This window comes from Nicotiana attenuata, unplaced genomic scaffold, assembly GCF_001879085.1.
Source record: "Nicotiana attenuata strain UT unplaced genomic scaffold, NIATTr2, whole genome shotgun sequence".
Lineage (NCBI taxonomy): Eukaryota > Viridiplantae > Streptophyta > Magnoliopsida > Solanales > Solanaceae > Nicotiana > Nicotiana attenuata.
Genome location: NW_017670289.1, coordinates 1,176,109 through 1,186,398, shown reverse-complemented (window position 1 = coordinate 1,186,398; position 10,290 = coordinate 1,176,109). Strand labels below are relative to the sequence as shown.

Below are 10,290 nucleotides of genomic sequence, written 5' to 3'. Positions count from 1 at the left end.
GCATACACGTAGCTAAATACTCCTATTAGAGGTGATTTCCTCCTGATTTTGCTAAGGGTGGAGGTACGCCCTCGTTTATCCATTATATTTGTGAGAGCGGCCCTAGTTAGCCAGTTAGTTGTCAGTATGACCATGAGATTGATGGGGCGCAGGATGCCAATGATTAGATTTCAGATGCTGGGTCTTCGCGAGTTGTGGTTTGTCCGAGACTTGGTGAAATTATGGGAAGAGTTGAATAAGAACTTGTGGACATCATTGTTGGATAGGGGTTATTGACTTATTTTCCCCTTGTTGTGTTGTGACCGTAAGATTTGGATTGTGATTCTGCCGTCATTTTGTATCATCATTTATTATATTCTCATTGTTACTTGTTGTATTTTCCCTTATTGTGAATTGTAGCATTTTTGGTCATTCATGCAGTCTTTACATAATTATATGTCGTTTCCATTATTCCTATGATTATACTGTTTATTGACCGGTAGGTGCCTTGACTGTTCCTCGTCACTACTCCACCGAGGTTAGTGTTGATACTTACTGGGCACCGCCGCGGTGTGCTCATGCTACTTTTCTGCACATTTTTGTTGTGCAGATACAGGTACTTCCGCTCAGTTCTGTCAGCCTTGGAAGGAGGCGTACCGGTAGAGACTTCAAGGTATATCTGCTACGTCCGCAGACCGAGGAGCCCCTTTCCAGCTTTCTGTAATAAGTATAGTTTTTCCAGTATTTCTCCTTTGTATAGATATTCTTGAGTCAGAGCCTCTTATGTATCCCCTTAGCTTGTGATTTGTGAGTTTCCGGGTTTTGGGAGTTTGCTAGCTTCGAGAATTGTTGTGATATGTGCCGAGCGGCACCTTAAACACCGTTTCATTTTTTACCAGTTCAGTTTTATTTATTTTCTTCCGCAATTAAGGTTTATCTTCCGCATTGTTAGGCTTACCTAGTCATAAGGACTAGGTGTCATCACGACATGTTCATAGAGGGTGAACTGGGGTCGTGACACCTGTCTACAGACTGATAAATCAAAGTTCACATTTCTAAGATAAACTTCAATGCAATCCTTAAAATATACAAATTGATGCATTGCCCAAGTTGCACAACAACTTAAATTTAAAGATTACATTCCATAAGTGTTCGAAAAGGCTAACTCACAAGTATCTAACGGACTAACTTAAAAGTTAAGGCAAAAGTAAACAATAAATAAGGATATGCTTGATCAGGTGCATTCCCATAGTTTTTAAATTATTCACTGTATGTATTTGTGGTGCATTCACACACACACACATCTACCTTCAAATGTATTTCCTCAAATGGTTTCCACTTGTTGGATCCATACAGTCAATTGTTAGCCTTCCTCATATACCTCCAAGACTCATCCCCGATAACCTTTAACCCCTTTTCTTTCCCTGGACTCATAGCAATTTTATCCGGTCCATGAACTTTATAGGACAACACCCCATCTTCAAGCACAAACCATCTCGCACGCCATCCTTTCCCATAATTCACCCATTTATATAACACTCCAGCTACACTAACACTTCCATTTCCACACTAACACTTTCATAATTCACCCATATTGGAGCAAATGATTGGCTCGCCTACACTGCCTAGAATTAGCAGCTCGTCAAAAGTAGGTTCAAGCAGTAAGCTTAATGCTAAGGCACCAGATTTCATTCCTTTATAGTTACAGCAGAACACTGTTTGATTCTTATTTTTGCAATATCTACAGAATACAGATTTCATTGGACAAGAAATATAGACCAAACAAATACTGAGAACAGCCATATAACATGACTTTTACTAGATTAAATTACACAGAATATATTGTAAATCAACCGACAAGCATCAATCCAAAATCTATTGTAAATCGATTGCACGCGACTGATTTAACAGGGGAAAAAGAGAAGTTAACAGGGGAAGAAGATGGACCGGCACTACAACAGGCTGTTGACGCAACAACGAGTTAGGAACTGATTTGCAGTAAATCAATCGACCAGCATCAATACAAAATCTACTGTAAATCGATTGGAAGGAACTGATTTACTGTAAATCTACTGTAAATTGATTGGACGAAGAGAAGTTAACACTGCCATTGACGCATTGTCTTCTGTAAATATTGAACTGATCTTCTGTAAATCAATTGTAAAATCGAAGAGAAATAATTTACCTGGGAAGAAGATGTGCACAATAGTTGACGCACTGTAAATCGCACTGGCATTTCCGCGCACTGGCGTTGATGCAACAACGAGTTAGGGCTTTTTGGGAGTGAAGTTTCCGTGCACTGGCCTTGATGCAGCAGCGAGTTAGGGCTTTTTGGTAGTGAAGTTGATTCAACTATAACGATTCAATGTTTTCCTTCTGTTATTTTCTAATTCTAATTGGGGAGGGAAACGAAAAAAGGTATAAAAAAATTGGAGGGAAAGATTTTCTCTTCTTTGAGCGGAGGGAAAGTTAAAATAATAAAAAATTAATTATAATTAATAATTTATACATATTTAATAAATTTCTTAAGACAAATATAGGATTTTGGATTAAAGCTGCTGGGTTAGGCCAAACAAGTGAATTAGCATTCGAGTTCCGCCCCTGCACACACTTAAGTTGAGCAAAAGACGAACGTGAGAATGTATATTACATGTATGAAATATGATACAACAGATGCATTAATTAATACTTACATAAATTGACTGTGCATGTAATTTATTTTTTGAATTATCTATGCAGTCCTATTTAGCGACGGATTATCAAAAAAATTATCGCTAAACAACAAAAAAATCTGTTGCTAATCCCGATTAACAACGATTTATCATAAAATCATATTTAGTGACATGTTACTTGGCTATGAACACTACTGAAAAATTGGCCTACGGTAACGGTTGGGAAACCGTTCCCATAGACTGTTTAACCGTTGCCATATAGATATGGGAACGGTATATAGAACGTTCCATCAGCTCGCGGGGCAATAGGTCTATGGGAACGGTTCTTGTAACGGTTTGCACTCTCCGTGGTTATAGATGCATCTATCGCAACGGTTTTCCCTTTCTCTATTGGAACAGTTATATTTTCCAATTGGAACGATTTAAAACCGTTACTATAGTGTATATGGAACGGTTCTTAACCGTTACTATATTATTTAATGCAACACTTTTGTAAGCTATTGTTATAGTTATTTATGGATATAACAACGGTTCCTTTACCCCTATTGCAACGGTTTTATTTTTGTGCGGGAACAGTTTATATGTTATTATGGAACGGTTTATATGACCTATCGCAACGGTTTGCATTGTATCATGGAACGCCAATTTATGTCCTATTGCAATGATTCTGGTAGGCTATTGCAACAGTTCAGTTGAAAAAAAATGATATAGCCCCTATTATAAATAAATATTTATATGTATAAAATAAATTATAATAACACTAAAATTTAAATAAATTATAAAATGAAACTTTTAATAATATAAATTATCCATCAAGCAAATAGTATCCATAAAGCAAATGTTCTACCCCAAATGCACAAGTTTAATACATTTCAAGAGAGTAATTAGTTTCAAAAAGGTTGATAACAAAAGATTCCTATAGAACATTCATCTATAGCAATTCAAATTTCATCTCAAGTACGGTCTAGTTCTTCACTTTCATCATCTTCTTAGATTTCTTGATTTACTCCACCTACAAAAGAGGATAAATAAAGTCATTACTCTTCAAGAGGATAAACTAAGCCATAGCTTGAAAGAAAAACAAGTAAATCACCCCACCATCATTGAAAATATCATTACCAAGAGTTCTATCGTGAAAAACTTTTGGAAATTGACAAGCCGGATTAACAATTGTGCCTCCGTATCAAAATTAGGATCATTTAGCAAGTATCACCACACTCAGCAGAATAAAACTTTCAAGAACAAAACTCACTATAACCCAAACATTTCTCTTCTTAGAACCTGATTTTGAAGCCACATAATTAACCATTTTCATAATCTCAACACCATTCAGAATGGCATTCTTCCTCATAGTACTACTTAGGTTAGAAGGATCAACGCTTACTAACAAAAATAAAATTCTTTTTTTTGAGGAAAAAACAACAATAGTTGTGTACTGTAAATATAGGTTTCCTAATAGATTCTCATTTCTCATTCTTGCTTTTCTTGTTGAAAAAGATCTCATCTTTTTTACTTTGGGAATTTTTAAGGTTTTTTTTTGTTCCTGGGTCCAGGAATATCTTGGTTGCATTTTGTGGGGTTTAAAGTTAGGATTTTAAATTCACATTGTTTGAATTTAAGGGTGTGGATCAGAAGAATCTTGCTGGATCTTTAAGTTATTCTGCAAAAGTGGAATAGGTATTTCTTTGTTTAGCTCAATCTTGAGCTTACTGTACTTGGCCTTTATGCATTCCACTTACAAATTTCAAGATCCAATTTTTATTTTGTGGAATTTCTTCTTAAATTGAGACTTCTTTAGTTTTTAATTGGCTGCCTGTTTGGATCAATGCTAGTGTCTTAAAGTTAATTATTGAATATGAAATCTGTCGTTACATTCTCCCTATTCATCTGTTATGCTGTCATGTACACATTATCAGTAATTATATAAGCAGTCAATCAGTTTCTACTCTGAATGCTGGGAAAATTTATTACTCCTGGTACTACGAAGAAATGTTTGGTTAAAAGGACAAAGGTCAGTGCAAAAATCAGAATAGTTCATTGTACACTAGATCCAACTAGCCTCACTGATGAACACAATCTGCGGCAGAGAATACTCTATGCTTGAGACAAACAGAATAAGGCACAAAAACCAACAGGCCAACAGAATACTCTATGCTTGAGACAAACTGAATAATGTCAAATCCTACAAGACAATTGGATCATCTCCACAATGCATGAGAATATTCTATGCTTGAGACAAACAGAATAAGGCACAAAAACCAACAGGCCAACAGAATACTCTATGCTTGAGACAAACGGAATAAGGTACAAAAACCAACAGGCCAACAGAATACTCTATGCTTGAGACAAACAGAATAATGTCAAATCCGACAAGACAATTGGATCACCTCCACAAGGCCATAAAGAGCAGCACAACAAATAAACTTAATGGCAACAACCAACAAGACAACAAGGCAAGCATAATTTTCTCTCTGTTACTAAATTAATCAACACTTAGAAAAGTACAAACACTTAGAAAATGCAACCTAGCAAGAGATGCTTGGTCAACAAAATAGCATCATCACCAAACAAAAAAAAGTAAGTCAAGAATTAATCCTCCAGCAATAGAGTACAACTCAAGAAACCAAGACAGCAAAAAAAAAAAAAAAAGAAAAAAAATAACCACCAAAGCTAATCAACTGTAATACGAAAACCAACAATACATACAGCAGCAAAGGAACTGAAATCATAAAGTTAGCTTCAATTAGCAGATCAAAAGCAGACAAAGAACCTGCTTCAGCTTCAGGCCACGTTTGGATAAAATTCCAAAATATTTAGCATCTTCATCTGGTAAAATTAGCTAGTTGAAAAGTTGGACTTCGATTGAGTTGACCAGTTATAACATTTCATACATAAGATACCCAACTGATACCTAATAAAATATGCATAACATATTAGTCTTATATACAATAAAATATAGTAAGTAGATTTTTTTAGTACCTCTACAAGATTTGGAAACATCATGACTGATTAAATGTAGAATCTGTGAGCTTTCTTTTTGTGTTTTCTTTTCAACCATATACAGGTTCAAATAAAGAGGAATGCACACATGAATACAGAGGGAGCAATTACAAAGGAAGGCAAGCATATACTGTCCACATACTCACAGTCGAGGAGGTACTTTCAAAGGAAGCTAGAGAGGATATGAAAGACAGTAGCAAGAAGCTTTGCATATACAGATAGTAGGACATACAAAGAACAAGGGATGACTGGAAATACACAGGTTCTATCATGGATTACAATCCAAGTATGGACGACAAAATCCAACTTCCACACAGAATTATGGGAGAAGACAATGTGCATAACAGTTGATAATACCATACAAAGAACACAAGAAGGCAGCAACACTCATGGACTATCAATGTGGAAGAATGGTCATCGAGGTGGAGCACTGGTACTCTATGTGGAACACTGGTTGACTATGCAGTAGCTTATATGGAATACAAGTTAAGGACACAAATGCAGTAATAATTTACAAATATGTAGGACACACATACAGAGCACAACATCAAGGAAAGGAGAAACAATGCACAAAGGAGCAATTTGTAGTAGGCTAGTTTTTATACTCTTTTTAAATACTAAAGCTAATTGTGATATCAATGATGGGCTTATACGAAATGGGTGAAGAATAGCAGAAGCCATAGTAATTGTGATATCATTTACAGAGAATCATATCTTTTTGTAGGATCTCTACCTTTTGATCAATAGAGCAACTTTCTAGCTAGCAAAAAGAACAACTAACTTTAACANTCAATTTAATAGCTTTTACATAATAAATAGGAAACAAAATCGAAAGGGCAAGGGAAATATATACAACATAGCACAACCTAAATTCAAACATGCCATATGTGAAAGTTAACATAAACTAAATCAAGTATGCTTTGGGTTCTAATGCTTACCCCAAATTCGGAGATAGGAATCCCTTGTTGAGCGCGTAGTAAATGTGCTTGTCTTTTAGCTAACCACTGCAGTAAGAAATTGAAAAATTAAGTAAAGAAGTAACACTGACGCCAATGGAATACTAGAATAGTTGTCAATTTGACATTCATCAGATTACATAAATCTATTAGTTCAAATATGGGCTCATACTACTTATAAGGTACTCATCAGTCATCAAAAACAATTGGAAAAGTTCAAATATAGGCTCATACTTCTGACATTTTCAAATATTGTAGCTAATTAAAGACAACATGGGAACTTGAATGTAACTTCCAAAAAAAAAAAGGATCGCTAGCAGCATAGCTGCAAAAGTAACACATTCGAACAATGTACAGTGAAGGAAGAAGATTAATGCATTAAATGGTTAAGGAAAATGAGAATGCAAGTAAAGATAGAGCAAAAGTAAGGACAGAAAAAGATTTAAGAACTTTATCCAAAACAAGTACTTTCTTTGCTTGTATGAGAGTTTTCAGTAACATGGAAAACATAACAACAGAAAAAAGCCGCCAAGGACTAGAAATACAAACAGGCTCTAGAACAAACATAGGAAAAATTCATAAAAAATCCCTAATTCAACTGAAAAAACCATAAGAAAACCCAAAAATAAGACCAGATTTCTCGATTAAGAACCGGAAAGTGCAATGAGCGCAAAAAAAAAACTTATTACCTTAGTATTTGAGTCTTCAAATTGTTTCTCCGATCTTCGTTTGTAACCTTTGCACAACAAGTTGACCTAAGCCCTTCAAAGGATACAAACCCTTTGCACAAAATCTTAGTTTCTCAGATTCATTCTGCACTTAATCAAACTAAACCTCAGAAAACTCTAAATTAAAAGAGGACTGAGGGTTTTTCAGGGCATCAGAGAGAGGGATGGGGGTATCGGAGTTTTTAGAGAGAGGGAGATGGGGGAATCGGCGATTTTGAAGAGGAAGGAGAAGATTCTTGCAGAAGAAGAAGGTTTTCCAGTGAAGAAGAAGGTTGTGGCATTGGGGATATCGCGGCGTTGGGTATACACAGAACTATAACACAAATATTTTGTTATTTAATATTTAGGTTATTAAAATTATTAAAAAAACTAAATAAATAGGGGATATTTGGCGGGTTAACAAAAATTCAGGGGGGAAATAAAGAGGAAAAAAAATAACCGTTCCAATAGCTATTTTTACTAAAGATGTGTTCCAGTAGATTGTTTTATTGGGACAGTTTACATGACCGTTGCTTTAGATTCTATGGCAACGGTTAATTTACTATTGCAACGGTTTTATACTTTAAGTGTGCTAGTTAACTTAGATGCTACTGTAACGGTTGTAACCGTTACCATACATGATCTATGGCAACGGTTCTTGAACCGTTGCTAAAATTACTGTTCCCATAGACCCATTTTCTGGTAGTGGAATTAGCTAAGAAATAGCAACGAGCAAAAAAATTTACTCTATCAATGTAAAGAGATTAAACTTTTTTAGAATTAGAGTGAAGTTCTTAAATTAATCTTGATGCTTACCGGAAATTTTAGATTATATATGCCATTGATTGTTGCCTAATGAGTCTCCCACAAACATTACCTTTTTACCTCTATTTTTTTTCCAGAAAAGCTCTTCCATCAAACCTATGTCAAAATTCAAGAAAACAACTTCACTTTTGCACTGGAATATTAATTTACTCTAAAATGAAATCGAGAGATATCAAATTTAACTTAATTTACACACATAGAGGAAATGAGATGCCTACTAAGTAACACCCTAATGTACATGGACAAGGTACCAATACAAAATAAGTTTAGAAAATAACACTGTATATCTGCTCTAAAAATAATAGTTCAAATTAAATATATATTTTTTGTATATATTTATATTTCTGTATGTTATACACAACAAATATGCAAATTTTATACACTTATGCGGCTACGCGATATAAAAAAATTCAGACGCGGGAGCTAAAAGTGATCTTTGCCCAATAAATTTTGCGGTTGTCTTTTCTTTTATTGTTTTACATTTTAATTTTTTCATTAAAACTCTAGCTAAATCCATGATAATCATCAATATGCAATTGAAAAGGAAAAAAAGCACACATGCAAAGAGTTTAACGAGTTAGGGATTATAGAAACTCCACAATATTTTCGTTATTATATTTTCCTTTCTACTATTCTTGAGCATAATCCACTCCAAATAATTTTTAATTAGAATAAGAAAAATAGTTTAGCAAGTCAATACCTGGGTAGATTGCAAGCACTAGGCTGCCATTTATATTTGAGATAAAACTTATCAGTCCTTCCATTCTTGAGACAATTGAATTCATTAAGTAAAAATGTCCATTTGATCATGTTATATATATTAAGGAGACAAAACAGGAATATAGAAGCAAGTCCTTCCCATTATAAAGAGAGACTGAAAATGACAAATAAAATGTGACGAGTAAATTTAATCTCGTTAATGAGTCATTTTATTAATCATATCATATAGATAGTAATTCTCCACGGTTATGTAAGCTACTTAATTAATAACATTATGTCGTACAATTGCAGAAAAGGTAATCCAGTACTCCCAAAGAGTGCAAATGATAATTTAATGTGAATAGGAAATTAAATGCTAAAGAGTGCAAATGATGATGATTAATAAGTACTTAGCCTGAGAAAAAGCTCTCTAAAGTCGTTGTTATGGAGAGTTTTAATGTTATTCTATCTTTTATTTTTTTTATCTTTTAAAAAAATATGACACTAAAAGCAAATCATTAATTGTCAGATCACCTTTTCAATTAAGTTAAAACAGGAGTAAGAACAAATGGGAATGCTCATTGTTTACTTCGGACGCATACGAAGAAACTAGATGGCAATATTGTCATGAGGTTAATAGGAGTTCGCATATGCACTATTTAGAATAGAAACTACCACCATTATCAAGAGAAAGAAAAGGTCAAATTATAACCTAAAACCTTTCTTTAATGTGGACGACTTTTGTCACGATCCAAATTTCATCGTAGGTCGTGAAGGCGTCTGATACCTTTGTCAGACAAGCCAACCCTAATTCAACTAATGGTTTTCTCATTATTTTACCAAAATAACCCCAACATTTTCTTAACAGTTAAGCTTTTAAACAGTCAATAATTAACAAGTTCGTAATAATATAAATACATCAAAAAATAATAGTCTACAGTGTGTGCCAGGAACTAGTGTCACAAGTATTAGGACAACTAGTAGAATGTACAAAAATACCTCTATCCTACTGCCTGAAACAGAATAGACAGTACATAACAACAACAAAAGAAGAGAACTCCGGTATGCTGCTGAATGACTCGGGAGGGGCAGCTCACCGCGATATGGAATCAGGAATGCGCGCCGGAGGGGTAACTAGATGCACCTGCATCGGATCTTGTACAGTTAAGTACAAAAGCGTAGTATGAGTACATAAACAACATGTACCTAGCAAGTATACAGTCTAACCTCGAAGAAGTAGTGACGAGGGGTTGACTTGACACTTACTAAGGTCAATATCAGTAATATTTAAGGTTTACGCTAAGCATGGATAGCACGAATATAATGACAGTCTCAAAGCAAGGAGAAACAATATATCACTTTCAGTCATGTCATATTATAATTTGCATTTCAAAGCATTTAAACAGAGTAAATCATGGATAAATTCCACACAAATATCATGCGCACATTATG

At 34.6% G+C, this 10,290-nt stretch overlaps 1 long non-coding RNA gene across 2 annotated transcripts; it reads right to left on the bottom strand.

Moving 5' to 3' along the window:
- Positions 1-3,430: 3,430 nt before the first annotated feature.
- On the bottom strand, positions 3,431-7,646 carry LOC109237309. Of its 2 annotated transcripts, none has more exons than XR_002069623.1 (3): positions 7,297-7,646; positions 6,590-6,655; positions 3,431-3,663 (listed from the first exon to the last, which is right to left on the bottom strand). It is a non-coding gene; the product is annotated as an uncharacterized LOC109237309 (long non-coding RNA). The 2 variants fall into 2 exon arrangements; XR_002069622.1 differs by lacking the exon at positions 3,431-3,663 and adding an exon at positions 5,310-5,562.
- Positions 7,647-10,290: the final 2,644 nt, after the last annotated feature.